The sequence below is a fragment of the Podarcis vaucheri genome (assembly GCF_965113315.1).
Source record: "Podarcis vaucheri genome assembly, chromosome: 7".
NCBI classification, from domain to species: domain Eukaryota; kingdom Metazoa; phylum Chordata; class Lepidosauria; order Squamata; family Lacertidae; genus Podarcis; species Podarcis vaucheri.
The window spans coordinates 77,508,953-77,535,191 of NC_138765.1; the positions used below are offsets into that span (position 1 = coordinate 77,508,953).

At 45.2% G+C, this 26,239-nt stretch overlaps 1 protein-coding gene across 2 annotated transcripts in view; it reads right to left on the bottom strand.

Moving 5' to 3' along the window:
- SAMD11 (sterile alpha motif domain containing 11) overlaps nt 1-23,915 on the bottom strand; it is a 321,250-nt gene extending 297,335 nt beyond the window's left edge. The window contains exon 1 of one of the 2 annotated variants that reach the window (XM_082229928.1): nt 23,848-23,915. The gene's annotated coding sequence lies outside the window, so the exon portion shown is untranslated. The remainder of the gene's footprint in view (nt 1-23,847) is intronic. The other variant, XM_082229931.1, reaches the window with a different exon arrangement.
- Nucleotides 23,916-26,239: the final 2,324 nt, after the last annotated feature.

Sequence of the window (26,239 nt, forward strand, 5' to 3'; positions counted from 1 at the left end):
AAGCCAGAGCCAAAACTGTTCTAGATAACCATGGCTGCCTCACACAATACAAGTTCCCAATCCAGTACAGGTCTACTTGGAACTATAACTCATTGGGTTTGAAGTGAAGTATGCACAGCATTTTTAATTTTAGTAGAAGACAGCAACATAGATACTGAAAGTAGTTCCTTTCTGACTTTAGTGTATCCCTCTGCCCCCCCCTTTACAGCACACAAAGGAAGGTTAAAAGAAAGCAATCCCCTCACGCCATACAAGTAGAACAGAGTAATAAAATTAAATAAAATAACTTATCAATATGAATCACATAAAATACTGTCATCTTCCACTTCCAGCCATATGTTGTTGTTGTTGTTTAGTCGTTTAGTCGTGTCCGACTCTTCATGACCCCATGGACCAGAGCACGCTAGGCACTCCTGTCTTCCACTGCCTCCCACAGTTTGGTCAAACTCATGCTGGTAGCTTCGAAGACACTATCCAACCATCTCGTCCTCTGTCATCCCCTTCTCCTTGTGCCCTCCATCTTTCCCAACATCAGGGTCTTTTCCAGGGAGTCTTCTCTTCTCATGAGGTGGCCAAAGTATTGGAGCCTCAGCTTCACGATCTGTCCTTCCAGTGAGCACTCAGGGCTGATTTCCTTCAGAATGGAGAGTTTTGATCTTCTTGCAGTCCACGGGACTCTCAAGAGTCTCCTCCAGCACCATAATTCAAAAGCATCCATTCTTCGGTGATCAGCCTTCTTTATGGTCCAGCTCTCACTTCCATATATCACTACTGGGAAAACCATAGCTTTTACTATATGGACCTTTGTTGGCAAGGTGATGTCTCTACTTTTTAAGATGCTGTCCAGCCATATGTATATGAAGCTATATCAGGGTTGTCAACTTGGTCCCTACCACCCACTACCGGGCGATTCAGGATTCTGGGTGGGCGCTAGGGGGTTCTACGGCACAAGCTGAATCCTCCTTCCATCAAGCACTGGTGGGCGGTAAGGAAATTTTACCTTCAAGAAAGATGCACTAGTGGGCGGTAGGTATAAAGAGGTTGACTACCCCTGAGCTATATAAAAAGAAGGGGAGGGCACTTAACAAGTGTAGGGGGCCTGGAGGGAGAGAGAAAACTAACAGAAGGAAGGAACTCAGATGGGATGGAGGAATGTGTGCAGGCAGATGGACCAATCCTCTGACTCAATATAGAACAGCTTCCTATGTTCCTAAAGTCGTAACATTGCCACTTGGGTTCAGAGCGAGGCAATTATAACCAAGACAGACAAAAACTGATTTGTGGACAACCCATCACGGGGGAGAGGGGTGCGGGGAGCAGAAGGCATACAAATAAATTGGCAGTGATGGTGATGGTGAAGATGCCTGCAGGCATCTGGCTGGCTACTGTAAGAACAGAATGCTGCGCTTAGGTGGGCCACTGGCCTCATTCAGTAGGCCTCTCCTTACACTGTTACAATTATAAAAGTATCTGTTCACGTAGCACATCCTTCCTTTGGATGCAGTTACAGTGGTACCTCGGGATGCGAACAGGATCCGTTCTGGAGCCCCGTTCGCATCCTGAATAGAACATAAGACGCGATGGTGCATCTGCGCGTGCGAGGGTCGCGTTTTGCCGCTTCCGCGCATGCACATGACCTCATTTTGAGTGTCTGCGCATGTGGCGAAACCCGGAAGTAACACGCTCCTTTACTTCTGGGTTGCCGCTGAACACAACCCGAAAACACTCAACCTGAAACACATTCAACCCGAGGTATGACTGTACATGGCTTTTTGGTCCCAGCAAGCAAGGACTGTACCTTCCTACATTTATAAGTGAGAACACCACCATTCACCCTTTCTCTCAGTACAGTGGTACCGCTGGTTACATACTTAATTCGTTCCAGAGGTTCGTTCTTAACCTGAAACTGTTCTTAACCTGAAGCACCACTTTAGCTAATGGGGCCTCCCGCTGCTGCCGCGCCACCGCCGCACGATTTCTGTTCTCATCCTGAAGCAAAGTTCTTAACCCAAGGTACTATTTCTGTGTTAGCAGAGTCTGTAACCTGAAGCGTCTGTAACCTGAAGCTTATATAACCCGAGGTACCACTGTAACCCTGTCAAGGCTCCCTTCCCAAATGGTACAACCAAGGAACTTCTGTGTAAATAAGAATGGAAGCTTTATTCAAGGTTTCCAACACTACAGGTCAAGCTATGGGCTCAGATTGCTATAGGCACGGCTAGTGAGTTCAGGAACAACACCAGGGATCTGAGACCAGATTAAAGATGCAAACATGTCTCCACAAATTACTAATCCCCACCTGTGAGCTTTTAAAGGTGAGATGTGGTGCACGCATTCACAAGACTCTTTCTCCCACATGCCCCCCCAAATGAGGGTGTGGGTCTGTTACCAGTGGCAGAGGTGGTGCAAAGCTCTTGGTGATGGGGTGGTTAGTCCCCCTGCTTTCTCCTCCAGTTGTCCAGCCTCCTGATTAGTCAATGCCCCCCCACCCATAGCTAGGGAATCTCTCTGCTCTGGGTGGGGCAGGACAAGAGGTTAGCACAGGGGTCAACAAACGTTTTCAGCAGGGGGCCAGTCCACTGTCCTTCAGACCTTGTGGGGGGGCCGGACTATATTTTGAAAAGAAAAAAAAATGAACAAACTCTTATGCCCCACAAATAATGCAGAGATGCATTTTAAATAAAAGCACACATTCTACTCTTGTAAAAACACCAGGCAGGCCCCACAAATAACCCAGAGATGCCTTTTTAAATAAAAGGACACATTCTACTCATGTAAAAACACGCTGATTCCCGGACCATCTGTGGGCTGTATTGAGGTGATTGGGCTGGATCTGGCCCCTGGGCCTTAGTTTGCCTACCCATGGGTTAGCAGGTCTTCCCACCCTAACCTCTAACAGCAAAGGCGCTTAGGGCTCTTCCTTTCCCGATGTTCCCCACTAATAACAGCATCCTCCATGCCTCCTCTGCTCCAATGGCTACTGCCACCTCAGTTGGGTAGGACTTAAAACGTACCCTTTCAGGTGCTCCCGAGCCATAAGCTTTAGCTGAGGTAGGGAAAGGGGGGGGATTTGGTTCAACTGACATTTTGATTTGCAAATCCATGAAACAACATGCAACGTGAAATGCAGCTACCCTTCAAAATTTTCACTGCACGGAGAGCATCAAGGAAGCCTCTTAACAATAGGCCAAATAAAAAAAATCCTTCCAGTAGCACCTTAAAGACCAACTAAGTTAGTTCTTGGTATGAGCTTTTGTGTGCATGCACACTTCTTCAGATACACTGAAACAGAAGTTGCCAGATCCGTCTATATAGTGAGAAGGTGGGGAGGGGTATTACTCAGAAGGGTGGTGGGAATGGGAGATTGGCAGATAGCTGAGATGAGCATCTGGGTTTATTGCAGGCTCTGGTGCCAGTGTCCGTGTTAAGTCTGGTTGTAGTATTATTGTGGGTTAGGAGTTGTTTAAGATTGGGTGGCTGTCTGTAGGCAGTGAAAGGTCTTCCTCCCAGAGCTTGAGAAAGAGAACTGTCATTGTCCAGGAGAGGTTGTAGATCTCTGATGATGCGTTGTACTGTAAAAATATCGTCAATCCCAAACATACCAAACAGTCCATTGTATATAGCCAGGCACTACGTTACAGCCGCATCTGTTCCAATTCTACAGACGGAGACTCTCACCTAAGAGATCTACAGCAAACCTTTTCAGAACTAAAATACCCAGCAGATGAAGTTAGACAACAGATCAACAGAGCCAGACTGATACCCAGAGAGAACTTGCTGCAAGACAGACCCAAAAAAGAAAACAACAGAACACCTCTAGTCATCACATACAGCTCCCAAGTTAAAACAGTACAACGCATCATCAGACAGCCACCCAATCTTAAACAACTCCTAACCCACAATAATACTACAACCAGACTTAACACAGACACTGGCACCAGAGCCTGCAATAAACCCAGATGCCAACTTTGCTGCCACATACACCCAGACAACACCATTACTGGCCCCAACAACACCACACATACCATCTCGGGACTATTTAATTGCTCATCATCTAACATTGTGTATGCCATCAAATGCCAACAGTGTCCTTCAGCTCTCTATATTGGACAAACAGGCCAAACCTTACGCCAAAGAATAAACGGACATAAATCTGACATCAAGAATCACAAAACAGAGAAACCAGTAGGAGAACACTTCAATCTCCCAGGACATTCTATACAAGATCTCAAAGTAGCTGTTTTACTACAAAGGAATTTCAGAAATAGACTGGAAAGAGAAGCTGCTGAATTACAACTCATTACCAAACTTAAAACCATGGAGAGACCTGGTTTGAACAAAGACATTGGATTCTTATCTCATTATACATGACTAAGCCATTCTTCACCTTCTCACCTGTAAGACCTATTGCAGTCGTTAAGAGTCGTCAACAGGCTCATCTCAGCTATCTGCCAATCTCCCATTCCCACCACCCTTCTGAGTAATACCCCTCCCCACCTTCTCACTATATAGAAGGATCTGGCAACTTCTGTTTCAGTGTATCTGAAGAAGTGTGCATGCACACGAAAGCTCATACCAAGAACTAACTTAGTTGGTCTTTAAGGTGCTACTGGAAGGATTTTTTTTATTTTGACTATGGCAGACCAACACGGCTACCTATCTGTAACAATAGGCCAGCTGGTCAAGCAATTCAAGAGATAGGAGAAAAATTAAATTCTGTTCGCAATTAAAGCCTACCAGATTTGCACTTTCCAAAACAACTGAAACACAACCAGTTGTGAAACACAACCATCCTTTCAGAACCACTACAAAAAGCGCACATTGGGAGAAAGTATGCAAAGAAATGCTTACATTAGCTAAAGTAACGTATGGTGGTGCATTATAGATTAAGGGAAATTGCTTGCAAAAAAGCGTGTTTTGGAGAAATGTACATTAAAATACTGAAGGATTTTCATGAGAGCTCTTTTTAAAATAACAACAACAACAACAACAACAACAACAACAACAATATATTGATGGACAGATGTGGAGCTGTGGATAAATGAATAGTGGGAAAATGAGAGAAACAAATAGTAAGATTTCTCCATGATCAGATTCAGCCTGGCTTGCCTTACAAGCCAAAGTCTCGCTACTCCTGGATTTCTATGGAGCTGACAAGAGTTGAGAAAAGCTGTTTCTCTTTGCAAGTCTCTTCCGTTCAGTTGTGTCTTCTCCTAGTGCTCCTTTCCCATTTATTTCTCTCTCTTTTTTTGGGATGCTTTCAGAGAGCCCTGCTCCTGCCTTTTCCCCTTGTCCCCCCCCCCCCCGCCTCCTCTCAGTCATATTTTATTTATTACTTCCTCATTCTTAACGAGCCAGCTCCTTCCCCAATCATCGCTAATTAGATCGCGTGTCCCTTCATGAGCAGAGACATGCAAACGCGGCAGCACACACTTCCACCAAGGCCCTTCAGGAAATCGATGGCTGCGTCGCCCAAAGGTCACGTCGCTCATGCAGACATGGTTTAAGCTCGTAAGCCCAAACCATCACCAAGTGGGATTAATATTGCATTCCGCAGAGGCGGCAGACAACGTCACTGTGGCCTCAATGCTGCGTTGATATTACAGAAGCACCTTAAAGATAGCAGCTCTCCTTGGTTTTATAGATATCCCTCTCTTTCCCCACCTCCTTGACAGGCTCAAAGCGCCTGCTACGGGCTTCAGGTTGCACCTTGTTGATTTCAAAGTCACGTCTCAGCCTTTGATATTGTCAAGATGTTTTCCAAGCCAGAAAGATGGCCTTTGAATTTTCCCCCTCCCCCCCCCAGGGTGAATCCACCAACGGCCTCCAACACAGAGAAGAAGCGCCGAAGGCGTGCGCATCATAATGGAGTGGGGGAGAACTGAGAACTGGGAGAGGATGGAGAGGCAGGTACTTTGAAGGGATACATCAAGGAGCAATGGGATGCAAGAGCATGAAATATCCCAAAAGGCAAGTGAGCATTGTACGAAGGTACCTGCTGTAAACCTGGTTCCTTGCCTAGTATGACAGAAGCATACACCAGTAAGGCCATTTCTGTTGTGCGCCCACTAACAACACACAGAGGAGGCTGCCCGCTCTCTCTGTGCATGATATACTGGTTTGGCTTTGCCTCTTTCCGACAAGGCTGCCCACGCTGGTACTACATTGAATGATGACCTGATTGCACCCCACATTCAATGCAGAAATGCTACAAGACTTTACAGGCTTTTCCAGAAGAGGCTGCCTATTGCGGCCCTGTGTGAGGCAGAACCATTTAGGTTCCACCAGTCAACTTGCATAATGCGCCATATAACATTTATAGTATACGAACATGCACACACATTACAGAATTCATTCACACTTTTTCCTGAGCGTGAAAAGGAAGCTATTGAACCATGTAGATTCACTCAGACTCCATTCTAAATGGTTTCTACTGAGCTTGCTGAGACAGAGTAAGGTAACATCTTTGTTTGTTTATATGGAAATTTGCATCCCACTCCAACCTGAAGAGACCCCAAAGCAACTTACAATAAAAACAAATGTGCACAATCAAGAAAACAGAGTAAGAGTAATAGAGAAGAAAAAATCCAGTGACCTACAAAAGCAGCACTATAAAAACTAAAACAGATTTATGTAGTAACTCAGTCTTTGCTAACCAGGTGCCTTCTAGATGTTTTAGGCTACACCTCCCATCAGTCCCAGCCAGCAAAACCAATGGCCAGGGATGATGGGAGTTGTAGTCCAAAACACCTGGAGGACAACAGATTGCCGGATGCTGCTAAATAGCTAAATTAAAGTCCTACTGGAAAGAAACCACTTTCAGGAGGCAGTGACAAGGAGTTCTACAGACTGGGTACCAGGACAGAAGGGATGCAGAAGAATGGGCTGCCTCCCATGGTGACAATAGCAATTTTGTAAACCAGCAAGGATTAAAGTTACCAGGTTGCATTTTTTTGGTCCTTGATGGCTCCCATTTAACTGTAGGGGGTGGGGCACAGATGTGAAATAGAGGGGGGCAAAACCTTCCCCCTATCTCTATGACTGCTGCTGTTGGGGGTTACTGCAGCAAGGAGGGTCCTTAGTCTTTCCACTCTTCCCATCCCCCAGTCACAACGATGTTCATTTTGCCTGACATGTGTCGACTTTTTTGAAGAACACTCAAGCTTACGGTCAGTATCAGAATCCAACAGAACAAACCTGGCATGGACAGCTAGGCAGTTTTTGTTCTGGAAAAGTAACATCTACACAGCAAAGTTAGAAACATGGGAATCTGCCTTATACTGAGTCAGACTTTAATCCCTTCTTGCTCAGTGTTGTCTACACTGACTGGCAGCAGCTCTCTGGGATTTCAGACACAGGTCTCTCCTAGCCTTACCTGGACATGCTGGGGGGTGGAACCAGGAGCCTTCTGCATGCAAACCGACTGCTCTGTCACTTAGCTATGCCCTTTCCCTTAAGACATTGGAATATAGGAAGCTGTCTTATATATCAAGTCAGACCAGCTCCCCGAAGCTCCAGGTGTAGGCCATCTCCAGCCCTACCTGGAGATGCTGGAGATTGAAGATGGGACCTTCCGCATGCAGAACAAGCGCCCTACCCATTGATCTATGACCATTTCCCTTAAACTTAAGAACAGGCAAGTCTGATCCAGCAGTAAATGAAAATGTTTAGAAAATGAAAAAATGTGACAAACCTTTAAAACAGTCTCACACAAACTCCTGACAGCTGGGCTCACCTCCCCAACTCCCAATTAAAATCAGAGGTGCACTTTTGTACTGTCCTGGTGAATGAGTCAGTGGTGCCTCTTGGGTTGGAGGAAGCCAAGCTTAGAGCAGCAAGTTATGCAAAAATGCGGCAGGTACGCAATGCCTGGAGAGTCTGTCTGATCCAAGAACACCTGATACACGGAACTGATGAAATTACTTGCTGCCCATCTCCCCCAGTGGAGGCTTGTTGGAGAGACCAAATCGGTGACTCACACAGAGACACATGGTTTGGGCTCACAAGAATTTTATGCATGCAACTCATTCATTTCAACATGGACATTTTCACTGTTGGCACTGGTGTTGTGGAATACAGTCCCTACGAAAAAACGAGAGGTTCCATCTGTATTGGCATTCTGCTGGCTTTTAAAAATACAACCATTTACATGGACATCCCCTTGATATCTTGACTCAAATCTCCTGTTTTACACTGTTGTGTTGTTTTAAAGGGATTGTTTTATTGTGTTTTTTCCCCATTATGCCATATTTTTTAATTATTATGTATTTTAACAATGTGGTGCAATGCTGGGTTTTATGCTTTGTAATCTGTTTAAATGCCACCTGGGCATTAAGTGATATAATAATTAATTAATAATAGTACTAATGGTAGTTTCTCTGAGCTAGGGATGGGGAGAAATAAAATTCAAACTGCACTTAAAAGTGAGTCTACCTAGCTTGAAACAACACGAGGACCTAAGCACAGCCATCCATCAAAACCCACACTTTTTTTCCAATTTTTGAAATGCAGTTCTCTAGTATTCTCATATAAAACTCTCTTCTCCCATCAAATCGCGAAATTTGGCTTTCAATATGTGTTTTGCTGCTTTTGTTTTTCTACATTATCTGCTCTTGATTTGGAAAACACAACCTCTGTACCGCATGAATGTTTTGTAACCTTGATTGTGTTTTTTGTTTGTTTGTATACTTGATTTTATGTTAATTAAAAAACAAAACAAATCAGAGAGAAGACAGGATAGATCCCTGCCTTGGCCGTCTGGCCGTGTTGGCCTGAGGGCATCCTCCTCCTCCTAATTCCCCTGAGCCATCTTCCTCAATAAACTTCCTTTTCCAAACAGAAGCAGAGCATGTTCCTAAGAGATAGGCACTGAACTCTCGTTCAACAGCCACACTCCATGGAAGGAAAGACAGGCTGGGACAATCTCTGTGGCCTGTTATTGCACAGGTCAGACTGGGTTGTTAGAAAAGGCGCCTTCCAGGTTTGGAAACCTATGTTGCTGCAACTGTGGCTGTAGCTGGGGAGCTGGGGGAGGGCACCAGAAAAACTTTGTGGCATTAAATAAATATATCAAGAGAAGACAGGCAATGTCTGCGTAGGGCAAGGAAAAATAGCCTAATTGCTGACCGTATGTTACAAATGATTTTATGGGAGAATTTAACTGCAAAGTGGCTTTTGCTGTGTTACCCTCCTTGGCCTCGTGGCTGTTTCCATGGAAATAAATGGGAGTACATTCTCTGTCTCTCTTGTGTGCTTGTGGTTTGTTGGTTTTTTCCGTGAAATTCTGATTAAAATCACTTTGGGAGGAAAAACGGCAGCTTTCAGGGAAATCCTGCTAAGCTTTTCCTTACCCAGGTGCCATCTTTTCAGAGAGGAGCATAACACATCAGACTTGGCTTGTAAGATGTTGTTGCTCTTCAAGAAACAGAAATAAGCCAATAAAATTAGGGGTCAAGTGCAGAATCCAACTTCTTAAGTATTTTGAATTCATATTTATTTAAAAAAGAAAAAGTTTCTGGTTCTTATGGGCTGCAAAGAGATGCCCGAAGGTTTGTTGGGTTTTCTATAATGCTTCTTGACTGGGGTGGCTAAAGTCCATTAAGATGCCATAAAGAGGACTTAGGCACCAGCTTTTCAGAGAGCAGTTTAACAGACTGGACCTGGCATGTATTATGTTGTGGTTCTTTATAAAAGCAGAAAGAAGCAAATAAAATTAGCAGGTAACATGCAGCAATAACACCCACCTGTCAATCATGTGATGCCGAATTTAACCTGTGAGGCTGATCCTGATATGAGAAACTGGCCCATGGAGCCAAAAAGGTTCCCCACAACATTGAATTTGACAGATCAATGGTCTCATTCTCACTATAAAACAGCTTCCTATATATAAAGGAAAGCTCAGTGCTCTAACTCAGCAGTTAAAGCATCTATCTGGCATGCAGAAGGTCCCAGGTTCAATCCCGGACATCTCCAGATAGGGCTGGGAATGTCCCTTGCCCAAATGCCCAGAGAGCAGAGACTGACCAATAGTTCGACTTGATATAAGGCAGCTTCACCACAAACCAGAATATGATACAACTGAAATGGGCAAAGTTTGAGTCAGGGGCTGTTCAGCTGACTAACCATGATAGAGACTTTTCCAAGTGCATTAAATAAGTTCACCAGTTGCACTCAGTTTTGTTGTAAGATGCATCGCTTTGTCTGTCAAATGAAGAGAACTGCTGGCTGACACTTAGCTGAGAGAGCCAAGGCAAGGCCACTGGAGGTTCTGGTATAATGTCCCCACTTGCAAATGAAATGAGACCAGCACAGGCTTCTTCTGCAAGGCTCCGAGAACTTGTAGAGAGCGGGAGTTAAACTTGTGACCTTGCATCCCTGCAAGAGACAGAACCCCTAAATCAAAATTAAACCACTTGCACTCTGAGAGGGCACCCTCAGGGTTACTTCTCCCATGCCAGCACTGGATGGGTCAAGCTGTGTTAATGGCTCTGCAGGACTTTCCTGCAAAACAGCTCTCATTTGCTGGAACAGGCCAATAGAAGCTCCTGCAGAGAACGGAAGAGAGCTTTTTATTGAGGGGGGAAAGTGTAGATAGCCAAATTTGCAGGGTGCGGGTAGTATCAAGATTTGCTGCAACCATCATGGATTCTGAGCCCATGGCGCCCCCAATTAGCTCTGGCTAAATGAGGGAACTGCAGGGAGAGACTCAAGGAAGCTTCTTAATACAGTGGTACCTCTGGTTAAGTACTTAATTCGTTCCGGAGGTCTGTTCTTAACCTGAAACTGTTCTTAACCTGAAGCACCACTTTAGCTAATGGGGCCTCCTGCTGCCGCCACGCCGCTGGAGCCCAATTTCTTTTCTTGTCCTGAAGCAAAGTTCCTAACCTGAAGTGCTATTTCTGGGTTAGTGGAGTGTGTAACCTGAAGCGTATATAACCCGAGGTACCACTGTACAGTATTAAGGCAGAAGAGGTCACGTGATACTAGAGACTGGGGAACTAATTCGATTCACTTCACATTTAAAAGTGAACCTATCTAATTTGGACTTTCCAAAACAATAGGAGAACCAAAGCAAAGCCATCTTTTGATATGCAGGCTTTTCCAAATTTTACGATGCAGGTCTCCAATCAAACAAGACTTACAAAAACGCGTATTTTCAGAGAAAGCGTGCGCAAAATTAGTGAAATTAGCATACAAAAATGAATTATATTATGGAACTTTTCACTGCAAAAGTGTGAATAATGTTGTCAAAACTGCAAAAAAAAAAAATTGCTTATCTGGAGAATTTTGCACTAAAATGCTGACAAATTTTAATGAAGATTAAAAAAAACCCCAAATTGCTGCAGAAATGTGGAGAACTGAATTCTGATTGGAAAAATGAGAAATGAAGCCAACCAAAACGGACAGATCTGCCCATTCCTGCTTGACTTGCCTTTAAAGGCTTCCAGGTCACTGCTGCTCGCTGGTTTGAGCCAGAAGGGGGTGCTGTTGCTCTTCCTCCTCCTCCTCCTCCTCCTTACAGATCAGAGATGGGGAAGTTGGTGGCTGCCCACATGATGCTAGACTTCAGCTCCCATAATCATAGTCCATTGACCATGGACTATGCTAGCTGGAGGCTGATGGGGAATTCTCTGGGAAGCCACAAGCCCTCCCACTTCCCTGTTGCAGATGGAGGTTGCCTCAGCGTCCTCATGCCTCTTCAACTTTGCAAGTGGGAGGCTCTCTGCCTGCTGCTCCCCGCACCCACCCACTCGCAGAGAGGTACTTTCCTACTCCTAATCCCCACACGGGATGCAATTATAAATAGACGACCGGGAATCGTCAGCCAGGAGAGGCACACATTCTGGGACTGGGACCAGCGACCCCATCCCTTCTCATCTTACCAACACGGTCACGACTGGCGGGGAAGTGGCAGCGCCAACTCTCCCAGAGCGTCTCAGATACTGCTGAGCTGGGTTGGCGGAAACGCAGCAGTCCTGGCTCCTGTTCAAGCCCAGAATGTGATGAGGGCGCCACCCAAGGCCCGTCAGGCAGGGAGCCTTTGCTGACACGTGCAGATTTGCACCTGTGTAAGCCGAGTTGGGAGACTCAGAGCAACGTGGGGGCAAGTGGACAACCATCACACCAGAGTACCAAAACCACCTGGGAGTGGATGCACTTTTCGCCCCCTTTGGCTTCTGGGAGAAGTCCTTCAGACAGCTGCAACTAATGCTATGTTTTCGATGGCATCTAAGTGAAGACTTACTTCTTAATTCTTTTTTAAGATCATGTTTGTTTTTTTAATAAAAAAAAATAATCGCTGCAGAGATTTCTAATGTTTTAAATGAGAGAATGCACATTAATATTCTGCTTCTATATCCTGTGTTCTCTTAAATGATTTCCATTCTATGCTGCTTCAATTTTTGGAAAACTGGACTATAAAAAAGATAAATCAAATAAATCCAAAGAGCTGTGATCAACACGTTTTAAAGGAGAAAACTAGAAATGATTCTTAGAAATGTTTAGTTGGGGTTGGCGGTTATTTTAATTTGGGTATAACTGTAAACTATTTATTATTGTTGCTGTTGTTATTGGTTTTTATTGATTTATTGGTTTGTTTGTTGCTCATATAGGATATTTTGTTTTATAATGTTTGATGCTTTGTTGTGTTTTATATATCTTGTAAGCCACCCAGAGTGGCTAGGGAAACCCAGCAAGATGGGCGGGATATAAATTTAATAAATATTATTATTATTAAATGTGACAAAGATAAATTATTGGGGGCAGTGGACAGTGAAACATGGCAAGTTTGTGAACTTTCAGGGAAGGGCTGTAGCTTAGTTGTAGAGCAGCTGCTTGGCACCCCAGTTATGTCCAAGAACATCTCATCTAAAAGCCCTGGAAAGCCAGTGTCATTTTCAATATAAGGCAGCACTCTATGCGGAGGAGGCCATAGCTTAGCAGTAGAACATCTGTTCTACACGCAGAATGCCGTGGGCTCAATCCCTGGCATCTCCAAGTTGGTTGGGGAAGATGCCCCGCCTGAAAAACTGGAGAGGTGCTGCCAGTCAGTGTAGACAATACTGCCCTGATAGGCCAATGGCCTGACTCTGTGCAAGGAAGGCAGCTACCCATCTTCCTATGCTTGCTTACAATTTTTGAGCGCTTTATTAAGAAAGCAAGCCTGTGAATACAGAAAATGTATTTATTGAAATATTTCTATTACAGAAACAAAAATTCATGCTACAATAAAACGCTGTATTAGAAAAATCAATATTCATCAATAAAAATCAGCAAAATCAGTCACAGTGTCCAAGAGCATCAGGAACTCTTGTTGATAATCGCAAAAGCCGTGGAAAGACACAGGTATGTGGTCCACTAGCAGCGAGAATACGCCACAGTTGGTGCTTGTTTGAGCCCAACAGGGAGAGTATGCCACAACAGAAAAGGTGGTGCATCCATGATTTAGAGCAAGAATCAGATTGGGAGGGGCATTCTGTCCTCTTGGGTGTGTTTGAGAAAAGGAGGGCGTCTGGCAGCCTTACTCTGGCTGCATTTACATGTAATAATAAGCTAAGAACTCTGGCGAATAATGGCTCTTTCGAGAAGGTCAGCGTTTTGCAAGTGCATACCGGGAAATCCAGATTTCCACAATTAAAGTGGATTAAAAAGCACTGTTACCCTAGTGCCACAAACCCACTTTAGAAAAAGAAACAAACTTTTTGCAGTTAGGAAAGAGTTGGGGAGGAAATACCTTGAAAATTGCAAGATGAGCGAGGGATGAATGGGGAGATGTATAAACACACTGCAAGCAAATGAGGATGAACGCTCTTTGTCACATAACTGCCGTGTAGGGAAGTCAGAGAATTCTGGCGGGAACGGGTGACAGAAGCAGAAACGGTTGATGCTCGCTGATTCATCCCGTGTCGGAATGGAAATCAATAGCGTGTCTCCTCCCCCCTGCCCATTTAAATTGTGTTTGCATTGAAATGACTTGTGTGGAAATAATTATGTCACTATCTTATAAGGCAGAAAGATGTACGGTGTCATATTTAGTGAAAACTGAACTGCAGAACAGGTGGCACTGTGGGTTAAACCACAGAGCCTAGGGCTTGCCGATCAGAAGGTCGGCAGTTCGAATCCTGTTGCTTGGTCCCTGCTCCTGCCAACCTAGCAGTTCAAAAGCATGTCAAAGTGCAAGTAGATAAATAGGTATCGCTCTGGCGGGAAGGTAAACAGCGTTTCCATGCGCTGCTCTGGTTCGCAAGAAGCAGCTTAGTCATGCTGGCCACATGACCCGGAAGCTGTACGCCGGCTCCCTCGGTCAATAAAGCGAGATGAGCGCCGCAACCCCAGAGTCGGCCACAACTGGACCTAACGGTCAGGAATCCCTTTACCTTTACCTGAACTGCAGAACAGAAACAGAGCTGCCTGTGACAAAGACAGGTCAGAATGGACACTGCTGCCTTCTGACAGCCCTGCCACCCTGCAAGCAAATCAGAATGAACATAGCATGACCTCTGTTTAACCTTTGTGCAAGCAAATCAGGACAGACGTTCAGTCAACAGGTTGTCTGGAAGAACCCACTACGCATGCAGCCCCAAGACTCTCACTTGGCTCCCCCTTTCACACAAACAAGTTGAACCAAGGAGAAAGGGCACAGCTCAGAGTTAGTTCCAATATTATTGTTTGCTTCTCCCCAGGATTCAAGAACAAACTTTGGGTTGAAGTAGGGCTGGCCCTTCCACGAGGTCAAGCAAGGCAATTACCCTCAAGCAGCCAGGGCTGAGAAGCAGAAAATTGGTGCCCCCTCTGGCCTGTGGTTGGTTGTCTGGCTGCCAGACCAGTCAATGCTGCTCCTTCTGCCCACTGTGCAAAATGCCTGCTCACTGTGGGGCCCTTTAGAGGGTCTGTTCTGTGGCCTTGCTCGGAGAAAAGGGGTCGTCCCTCAGAGCAAGGTGGCCCACGAAGAGTGCCTGTACCACTGCCGATTTGCCAATGCGGCTAGAAAATCCTTTTTAAAAAATCAGCTTAAAGTTACTGTTCTGTCTGTTCCACCTGACGAAGCCACAGCAGCGCAGGTCACTCTCCTGGGCCACCGCACCCAGAAAATGCCTTCCTCTGAAGAAGGAAATCCTTTCTCAGAGCAAGAGCGCCATGTTAGCAGTGGTAAAATAAGGTGGGCATGAGTGTGGCGGGTGGGTGAGTGGTGGCAAATGGCAGTGAAACCACCTGCCTCAGGTTGGTCCAATGCCATGTACCGACGCTGGGTTCAAAACTGGCTAGCGATTCTGGCTTGTTAGGGAGAGACAAGCCATGAATCTGGGTTCAGACATAATGCCAAGCTGTTGGCTTCCAGGGATTGCGGACCCGCTCACATGCAAAGGGGGAAGTGTGTGTGTATGCGAGGGGGTGCATTTATTAATCCAAGGTGTCTAGCTTCTAGGAATGTGGACACTGAAACCATTGTTCCATACAAGTCCAGTTTTACCTATCTTGACCAGCAGGAGGGGCTCTTCAAAGGTCTCTTGTACCTACAGCCAAACCTCGGTTGTCAAACATAATCCAGAAGCTGTTCAACAACCGAGGCGTGGCTTCCGATTGGCTGCAGGAAGTTCCTGCACTCAAGCAGAAGCCACGTCAGATGTCCGGCTTCCAAAAAACATCTGAAAACCAGAAAACTTACTCCAGGTTTTCAGCGTTCAGGAGCCAAAATGTTCCAAAACAGAGGTGTTTTGGATCCGAGGTTTGACTGTATTTGACCACACAAACTGCAGACACTGGGGACTGAACCTGCACCCATCTGAGTGCAGAGGAAATGCTTTTTCAGTGAGCAGTCATCCTTGCCCTGCTTCCCGAATACCTATATTATGAAATTATAATAATTTAAAACCTTCTGCCTCTTAATAGGAGCATTGCTTTAGCTGATTCTACTTGAAGGGAAGTCAAAATTAGCTGCAGCTTTCTGCTAGTTACATTCTGTGGCACAGCGGGGTTTGCATCTATGAAATTTTATTTTTGTACTTGTTTTATTTATAGCTCCCTGCTTCTGCCCCAGCAGGGCACACAAGATGGCTAATCTGTGTAATAGCACCCTGTGGAAAGGAAGGAGGGGAGGCAAGTTAGCTGCAGAACATCTGCTTTGTATGCAGAAGGCCTCAGGTTCAGTCCCCAGCATCTCCAGATAGGGCTGGGAATGCCCCTGCCTGAAGCCCTGGAGAGCTGCTGCCAGTCAGTGTAGACAATGCTAACCTATATAGACTAAGGGTCTGACTCAATGGAAGGCAGCTACCTATGTTCCTATAGGGGAATGGGCTGTGATTCAGAGGTACAGCACATGCTTTGTATGGCAAAAGTCCCAGGTTTGATCCCTGGCGTCTCCAGGTATGGGGCAGGGGACCCACCTCAACCCCTCACTGCTAGCTGGTGTAGGTTATGCAGAGCTAAAAGGACCAAGGATCTGACTTCATCTATCTATCTATATCTATCTATATCTATCTATCTATCTATCTATCTATCTATCTATCTATCTATCTATCATCTATCTATCTATCTATCTATCTATCATCTATCTATCTATCTATCTATCTATCTATCTATCTATCTATCTACTATCTATCTATCTATCTATCTATCAAGCAAATATTTGCATTTGAAGGTGGTGACCAAGAAACAAGACACCCACCTATTATACTCCATCTCATGGCTGAGTCTATAAATATAAAAACTCATTAAAACCACAAAATCAGCCAAATGAGCAGGATATGTATGCATGCATGTATGTATGCATAAACAAACAAACAAACAAACAAACAACTACTACTATTACTACTACTACACAGTGAATAAGATGCAGCTGATAATCCAACAAGCATTATTATCTGAGCAAACAGTTTTGTTTTTAACAAATCCTAAAATACCACCAGTGGCATCACTTGCCAGGGCTCGGATGGGTGGTGATGCCATAAAAGAGGAGCCACCACAGAGAAGGCCCTGCTGACCACTGAGAGGCTTTCACAACCAAGGTAGGAAAAGGCCTCTGAAGCTTGCACAGCGGCAGTTAGGAGGGGGGACTCCTGCGAACATCTTTGCTCCAGGTGGTACAAGGCAGAAGTTGGTATAAGGCAGCTTTCTTTGTTCCTATAAATTGTTAGGGATGAAAACCACAGTCTTCCTTGGGATTGCAATGATGTGCTTCAGAGCACACCTGGCAGCCTTCCCCCACAACCTGCTGCCTTCCAGACACTTTTGGACTATAACTCCCATCAACCACAGCTCATCCCAGAAAAGAAGGGACCTAGGGACAAAGGGCTAAATGCAGCTCCCCAGGCCTCTCTCTTTGGCCCTCAAGGCCCTTCCCAGGTCACCGCAAGCCATGACCCCTATTCACTTTCACCTGACTGGGATGTGCCCTTGAGCTGCCTCTTGCTAAACCTAGATGACGAGGCGGGCTGCATGTGTTAGCCTGCATGTTGAGATCTATCTGATTATTGCACAGCAGGAACTTGGCCTGATATTTAAAGCAGTTGTGGGGAACTTTTGGTTTTTCCAGATGTTGCTGAACAAGTCCTATTATCCCAGTCCTTGCCCATGCTTGCTGGGGCTGACGGCGGTTGTAGTTCAGCAACATCTGGAGGGCCAAAGGTAAGAGGTCTAAAGGTAAGTCACATCTGTTGCTCTACCCACATTTGCCACTGGCCACACCCACAACCAGCCACGTGGCCCCCAGTTGCTTATGTGGCCCTTGGGCTGAAAATGATTCCCCAGCCCAGTCAAAAAGGTTGCTCAGCTCTGTGTCTCTTGTAATTCTGTGTTTATGGGGTAGTTTTTTGTTTTGTTTTTACAGTGTTGAAGGGTTCCCCCCACCTTTAGATCCCCTTGATAAAGAGATGACTCTCAAAATGTGTCAAGAACATATCATTTGGGCAACTGTTCCGCATACGGATTGCTGGTACCTCACATATAGCTTCTTAACCTTCCTCGCAACTCCCCAAAACCAGGATAAATTACGCAAAATACAGTTAAGTTGTGTAAAAGAAGACAGCCTTAGTTTGCACAGTATGTTCCTCAGCATTTACTGCTGTTGTCCTTTGCAAAAACATAGCTGTGTGCAACAGATTCCCAGTCGCGGAAGTCCCATTTTTTCGGATGCAGAATCTGGAACCTTTGGTACCGGGTTTCGATGGGAGCACAGAGACTGCTGCATCCCCTACAGGTGGTAATAGGGAAAGTGAGGCTGTGCCAACGGGAGACGCGTTGCTTCCACGGTCTTGGCGTCACAAATGGATCATCAGCCTGTCTGTCTGTTGGCACCAACCTCCTTGGCAGGGGGGCAAGGGAGGCAGTGCGCAGACGTCAGAGACACAGCCGCACGCAGGCACACTTGGAAGCGTGAAATCCAGCTCCCCCGCTGCTGACAGCCAGAACGGATTGGACAACTTTAGCTCATTGCTACGGGGGGCAGGGGAGAAGAACGCACATTGCGAGAATCCTGTTCTGATCAACACCCAGCTTGGAATTTCCCCATCTCCTGTGACTTGGCTCTTTCCTTGGCTGCCGTTCCCCAGCCGTGCCTGGAAACTGTGAAGCAAACACAGCTGGCCTTGAACTCCCATCTCCTAGACTCTTGCAAGCCAATGTCAGAACCAAACAAAACACAGCTTTTGGTTTTTCAGCTACTTTCCAAATAGAAGAAACTAAAGGTGATGGCGGGGGGCAGGGGGGGTGGATTGGCTAGACAGCTCCAGCTGCCAGCAGGGTGCCTCTAGCAGAGGGCAAGGCACTGATGAGTTCATGGTGAGGTAAAGGTATTTCTGAAGAACAGGATCATTACAGTCTAAGGAACAACGCAGAGGTTACAAGGTGATTGATCGTATGCAGTTGCAGCGGCAAAGCAAGGCCGTAATGCAGAAGAGGCAGAAAGACCTCAGGATGTGGTACTGGGTGCAGAAAGTTTCTAGTCCTCATGGATGCCAGAAAGAGTGTCTGGTGGAATCTCAGAACTAAGCCAGAAAGGTGGCTGATTAAGTGCTTCTTTGTGGCAGCTGCCAACCTAGCAGTTCGAAAGCATGTTAAAGTGCAAGTAGATAAACAGGTACGCTCCGGCGGGAAGGTAAATGGCGTTTCTGTGCATTGCTCTGGTTCGCCAGAAGCGGCTTAGTCATACTGGCCACATGACCCGGAAGCTGTGCGCTGGCTCCCTTGGCCAGTAAAGTGAGATGAGCGCCACAACCCCAGAGTCATCCACGACTGGACCTAACGGTCTGGGGTCCCTTTACCTATACCTGTGGCAGATAAAGCCCTGGGTTCAGTCCCCAGTGGCATATGCAGGGAGGGCTCAGAAAGACTCACCGCTTGAAATCCTAGGGAGATGCTGCCAGTCAGTGCACTGTAGACAATACTGAGATACATGGACCAGTGGTCTTGCTCAGTACAGGGCAGCTTCCTATGTTCCTAACATAGGAAGGAGGTCAATAATTCCTAGTAGTTGGCAAGCAACTTTTATATTTTATACAAAAATAAAATAAGACATTGTTGAAACGCCACTCAGAATTATCTTTCTCCATTCCCGTATTATGAAAGCTCATTATCCCCCAATTATTTTGGTAATGGGAATACAATTTGGGACAGAAGAAAGGGCATTTTCACACAATGCATAGTTAGCTTATAGAATTCACTGCTACCAGATGTGACAATAAAGGCGGTCTTAGATTGCTTTAGAAAGTGGGAATAGACAAATCCATGAATCAGGACAGGTCTACCAATATAAATTAGTTATGATCGCTGAAGAGAACCTCAATTTCCAGAGGCAGTGCACCTCTAAATACTGGCTGCTTGGGGCAGAAACAGCATAAGGGGACTGAGCAGGGTGTGAGTTGCAGTCTGATTCAGTATAAAGCAGCAGCATCACTCCCACCCCCCAGAAAACCATCTTTTAGAAAGGAAGAAAAGGAAGCTCCAAAGCAGGCAAGGCATTAAGAGGAGCTCCAATGTTTCATCTTCTGGTGGCTTTTGGTTTTCAAGCTGCAGCCTTATAAAAGTTCAGTTTGTTTCTTGCTTAGTCCCTTTGAGACCTGTGGTGTACCGTGAGTGCCCCCTAGTGTCTATACGAAAGAACTGAGCTTTATTTAATGCACTACTACAAACTAGCTAAGGACCCATCAATTTGATGGGTGGTATTTGGAGAGACTGGGCTGCACGGGAACAATTCCCTTTAATAGCTGCAAAAGTTTCCAGCAGGGAGAGTGAGAGAACCAGGGTGGAATGACCAAAGAGGATGTTAATGCAGGATAAGTGGAAATTACATCTGGGAGGAAGGGAAATTATTATTATTTTCAGGACATAAGAAGCTCCCTTATTCAGAGTCAGATCATTTGTCCATCTAGGTTGTTATGTATACACTGACTGGCAGTGGCTCTCCAGGGTTTCAGAAAGGAGTCTCTCAGCTCTACCTGGAGATGCCAGGGATTGAACCTGGGACCTTGTCTGAAGCCCTGGAAAGCTGCTGCCAGCCAGTTTAAACAATACAGTGGTACCTCGGGTTACATACGCTTCAGGTTACAGACTCCGCTAACCCAGAAATAGTGCTTCAGGTTAAGAACTTTGCTTCAGGATGGGAACAGAAATCGTGCTCCGGCGGCGTGGCAGCAGCAGGAGGCCCCATTAGCTAAAGTGGTGCTTCAGGTTAAGAACAGTTTCAGGTTAAGAACAGACCTCCGGAACGAATTAAGTACTTAACCCAAGGTACCACTGTACTAATTTAGATGAGCCAGTGGTATGACTCAGTATAAGGCAGCTTCCTGTGTTCCCAATCAGTTCATTTTTTAAGGGCTATCACGTTCAGTCAAATAGTTACCGGTAAATCAAGTCGATAAAAACATTTTTGATAGAATGAAACAGTGCCCCCCCATTAAACCAGGCGGCAGATTCTTAATTACGTTTTTAATAAAAGTTCTTGCAAAAAGTACAGATGGCAAGCACCATATTAAAAGACACATTCCTTCCGTGCTCTCTCTCTCTCTCTCTCTCTCTCTCTCTCTGACACACACACCCACACCCACACCACGCAGAATGTGGATTGAGCAGGAAAAGACCAAAGTGGGGCCTAATTGGGCCCACCCAGCCTCCCTATTTGGCCTGTAAGGCCACTTTGGCAAAGGCATGCCCACCTGCCCTACACCAGATGACATATATGGTGGCAGTTGTAGGGCAAATAAAGACATGGTTTAATTGAAAGGGGAGGTTGCAGACACTGCAGATCAGCAGCATCTGCACACAGACCCATGGACATCACTTTGCAAGTGCCAACTGATCAGCTGATCATGCTTAGCACTATGCAAAGAAAATAGGTCACCTGACATCACTGTGAAGTCAGGTGACCCTGGCAAGACAAATCTAGTCCATGGGACAAATCATGTTCTGGACCACCAACCAGATCCAGTTCCCCTTCTCTGTTCCAAGAGAACTGTTACTGCAACACGTCTGAGTTCACGCGGTTTGTTTCTCTGCACCTCTTTTGAATGACTGGATTTCATCATGTGCAATTTTTAAAATAGTTATTCATTAATTGGTTAATCAGTTGAGATTAACCAAATCAGTTGAGATTAATTAAAGTGGGTGTCAGCCCAGTTTATTTCTCATTCTGTCTCACAGCAACAGAAGGCACCATGTAGTGAAACCATGTAGTGAAAATGCTCAATATATGTCTGAAGGGAAATGAGGATGTGTTGTAGCTCAGCATACTGCCAGCTTCCTTTGAGTAATTTGTTTTGTTATGCAGAAGAGCCCAGGTTCAATCCCTGGCATCTTTAGGTGGGGCTGGGAATGCCCACCCCCACCAGCCTGAAACCCTGGAGAGCCACTGCCAGTCAGTGCAGACACAATGCTGAGCTGGACAGACCACTGGTCAGACTTGACACAGGCATTTTTCCTATGTTCCTAACTCTTAAGAGAAGGGGTGTGGCTCAGTTGTAGGACATATGCCTTGCTTGCAGAGGGCAATGGGTTCAATTCCCAGCATCTCAAGGTAGGGTTGAAAACGCACAACCACAAAATGGCTGCCACGGGGAGCATGGAATAACACAAAATTAAGAGACAACCATCTTCCCAAAAATTATGCTTATCATGGGAAGTCATGCTATGTCGTGATGGTCCTGATTATGGAGATCACTTTCTCTCTCACAAAAACACACAGTTGCTGTCTTAATAATAACAGGAAGCTTTCCTAAGTACCAGGAAAAAATATACAAGGTGGTGACTCCACTCTCATTTCACAGAAATTGCTTAGAAGGTATCTGTACATTTTGCCCCATAATATTATTTCTAGGAGGGTTAGGGACTTAATTTTTATTGTTAAATGAAAGCTCACAGTCTGGTGCACCTGCCCAGGGCACCACTGGAAGCCTTCACGGGTGCCCAGGTGCCCGCCAGGTTGGTGATCTCTGAAAGAAGCTGCCATCAAACCAAAACATAGACAGCAGTGCCATCTAGTGGTGAAAGACACAAAATTACTCTTCCCGGGATGGTTTCATACTTGTTATTAGATTGTAGATGGCGTTTGCAGTTATTTTTGCTGTGGATTTTAATATTTGCAGGCTGGATGCTTGTTATATTATGCTCACTGGGTTTCATTAATTTGATAAAATTAAATTAATACGTGGGGCCAAATTCCACGATTCCAATTGCGGCAAACTCTGAGTGTGTGGAGATTTTACCCAACAGATGGCAATATCTTTCTTTAGAACTATGCAGCAATTGTTTGCACAATTTCACACATATAACTCTTATTAAAATCAGCTAATATGGCAATCCTCTTCCCAATGTATTATGGCAGAAGTTTTTATGCAGTCCACCCCATCAGTTGCATGAATTTTTGTTCCAAGCTGAATGAATTATCGCGCGCGTGCGCGAACGCGCGCACACACACACACACACACACACAAATACTTTCGTCTTCAACCAGCCAACAGCAAATCCCTTCACCAGGTGAGACCAGCACAAAAGGCTTAAAAACCAATCTGAAGTCTAGAATAGGTAACAGGTGTTTCAAACCAGCCTTCTCTTTCTCTGATTAGCTAGATTGGCTCCCCTGAAATCAGTCGCTCCTACAACTTCATTCTTTGGCTAAAACACTGAAAGATGGGAGACTAGTTTCATACATTTAAAGCTCACAAGCTTCCGCCCCCAAATCCTGGGAACTGTAGTCTACCTTCACAGAGGTAAATTCCCAGCACCCTTAACAAACAACAATTCCCAGGATTATTTTCATTTGGGAGGGAGTTAGGATCTGCTTTAGATGTATGGTGCATGCACAGGCTCACAAAGAAAGTGTGGAAATTTGCACTTTTTCTACATTTTGTGTCAGATTCTACAAATGCTAGAAACTTGTTTTTTTTAAAAAAAGAAAAAACCCCAGAAAACTGGGAGATTATAATTCATTCAGGGGAAAGAAAAGGACATCTCCCCCCTCCTGGCACCCATGACTCCCAGATAAACACGGACAGAACTGAAAGCCTTATTTTGAGAAATGAAGCCTTTTCTTTTAGAAAATAAAATAAAATCACTGCCGGAGAAGAATTACTGTACAACTGAAGGACTTGGCAAATAATAATAAAAAAATAATGAAAATTGTAGGTGCTTCCCTGTGAGGAGAGGTAACTCAGACCCTAAACCTGGAGGAAGTTGGCAAAAGGGTTGTTGTTTTGGCTCTAGTTATTAAAATACAGCAATTTTTTTTCAAAATAGAGACACACTTCAGATGTTTTCCCACTGGCTTGATATTTTACTCCAGTCCACTCCGACCCCATTACTCTCTCGCATGGACAAACAGCTGGTTCTTCCAGCAAGGTCAGTAAGGAAAGAGAAACTTACTAAGTGTATGAAATTAGTTTTCATGCCTCGCAGCCATTCTCCTTCCTCGCTCTCCATCTCTGGACAGTGACCGAGAGCGAGGGTAATGCAGCCGCTTGATTGGCAGAGGGGCTGGGTAGGCAGGCCCTGCTGCATAATGCCGCTACGGGATTGGCCGGAGGAAGGCAAGGCTGAGGCTTGCCCGGTTTCTATACAGGAGACCTTCTTTCTTGAGTGGTTTTTAACCAAAAAAAAAAAAAAACACCCCTAAAACCTCACGAAGGGAATTTTGTTTGTTAATGTTTCAAACAAGTGAGGGGAAAGATGTTTAAAATGAATGCTTAAGGGGGAGAAATGTGTCTAAAATGAGCGTCTGAGGGAGGTAAAAGTGCTTAAAATGAATGTTTGCTCCAAATGTCAGGCTCAGCCCTGAAGTAGGGTTGCCATATTTCGAAAAGTAAAAATCCAGACGCAAAAGCTGAAGGGGAAAATAAATTCAAGCTTTTGGCCAAAGTTGTCGAGCTTTTTCTTAGTTTTGCCCAATGTTGTTCCCAGACATTACAGTGATTTCTGCCCGGAAACTGTTTCTGAAGGCCGAATTACGGACTAATAATAATAATAATAGTGATTTATTATTTATACCCCGTCCATCTGGCTGGGTTTCCCCAGCCACTCTGGGCGGCTTCCAATAAAACACTAAAATACAATAACCTATTAAACATTAAAAGCTTCCCTAAACAACCATATGACTCTTCCCTCACAAATCCCCAGAGGCAGCTCAAACACGGGGACAAGAGAACATGTGAACATCACATTCCACTGACCCGCACACCAGCACAGTTATTCACGTGTTGTTCAAGGTGGGTACAGTCCATGTGCAACAAGTGTGTGCCCTCTTTCACACATGCACACTTTGCACCTGTGCTAGAGGCAGCTTGCCCCCGTGCTTTGCATAGCGTGTGAACAAACCTCCAGTGGTTGACTGGAAGCCTGCGGGTATGCGAGATTCCAGCTGATTTTATTGCAAGTTGTGCAGGTGCAACAGAGGCAGTATGGATATAAAGAGGAATCTCGGGAGGCCTCGCCTGCGCTATAAATTTAATGCAGTATTATACCTCTTTAAACAGGGCTTCCCCAAAAAATAATCCTGGAAACTGGTTTGTTAAAGAGTGCTGGGAACTGGAGCTCTGTGAAGGATCTCCAAATACCACACAGCACCCTTAACAAACTACAGTTCCTAAGGTTATTTAGCAGAAGCCACCATCGTTTAAAGTGGTATAAGATTGCTTCGAATGGGCATGCATTTTTTATTGTATTTTTAATATTTTGTTGGAAGCTGCCCAGAGTAGCTAAGGAAACCCAGTCAGAAGGGTGGGAAATAAATAAATAAATATCAATTACTATTACGACTACTCTCATTTATTAAACTTATTAATCACTTTATGTTACAAAAGCACCTCAAAGCAATTTACAAAAATAAATGGCTCCAGAACAGCTTGATTTGGGGGAGGGGGCACACGTGGAGGCAGCAGTGATTCTGAATAACAGTTGCTTCTAAACTTAAAGCTACGTGCACATCCTACAACACTGCGGAATGCCTCAGTAGCCCATGTGTAGTAAAAGCCTCTAGGGTGCATTTTTAAACACAGCTTTGTTTAAAGCAAAACTTTATAAATACCCCTCTGACGATACCAGTCTGTATACAGCATAACATGTATCTCAGTAGGAAGTTACTTTAGTGAATGCTGCCGCCTGCTGGCCAAATTCAAGAACGTTACGGGCGTCTGGCTGGGCAGGGACGTGCAACTATTATTTGGAACAAAAAATGCTAATCGTGACCATTCGTTCAAGCACCCGTCGCTTAAGAACATAATAAGAGCATGGTCAAGTCAAAGGTCCATCTAGTACAGCATCCTGTTCTCACTGTGGCCGACCAGATGCCTGTGGGACACCCACAAGCATGACCCAAACAAAACAGCTACTCTCCTCACTTGTGATTCCCAGCAACTAATATTCAGAGGCACACTTCCTCTGACAGCGGAGGCAGAACATAGCCATCCTGGCTCTATGAATTTGTCTAAACCTCTTTTAAAGCCACCCTAACTGGTCATATTAAAGGGACGCGGGTGGCGCTGTGGGTTAAACCACAGAGCCTAGAGCTTGCTGATCGGAAGGTCGGCGGTTTGAATCCTTGCGATGGGGTGAGCTCCTGTTGCTCGGTCCCTGCTCCTGCCAACCTAGCAGTTCGAAAGCACGTCAAAGTGCAAGTAGATAAATAGGTACCACTCCGGCGGGAAGGTAAACGGCGTTTCCGTGCGCTGCTCTGGTTTGCCAGAAGCGGCTCAGTCATGCTGGCCACATGACCCGGAAGCTGTATGCCGGCTCCCTCAGCCAATAAAGCGAGATGAGAACC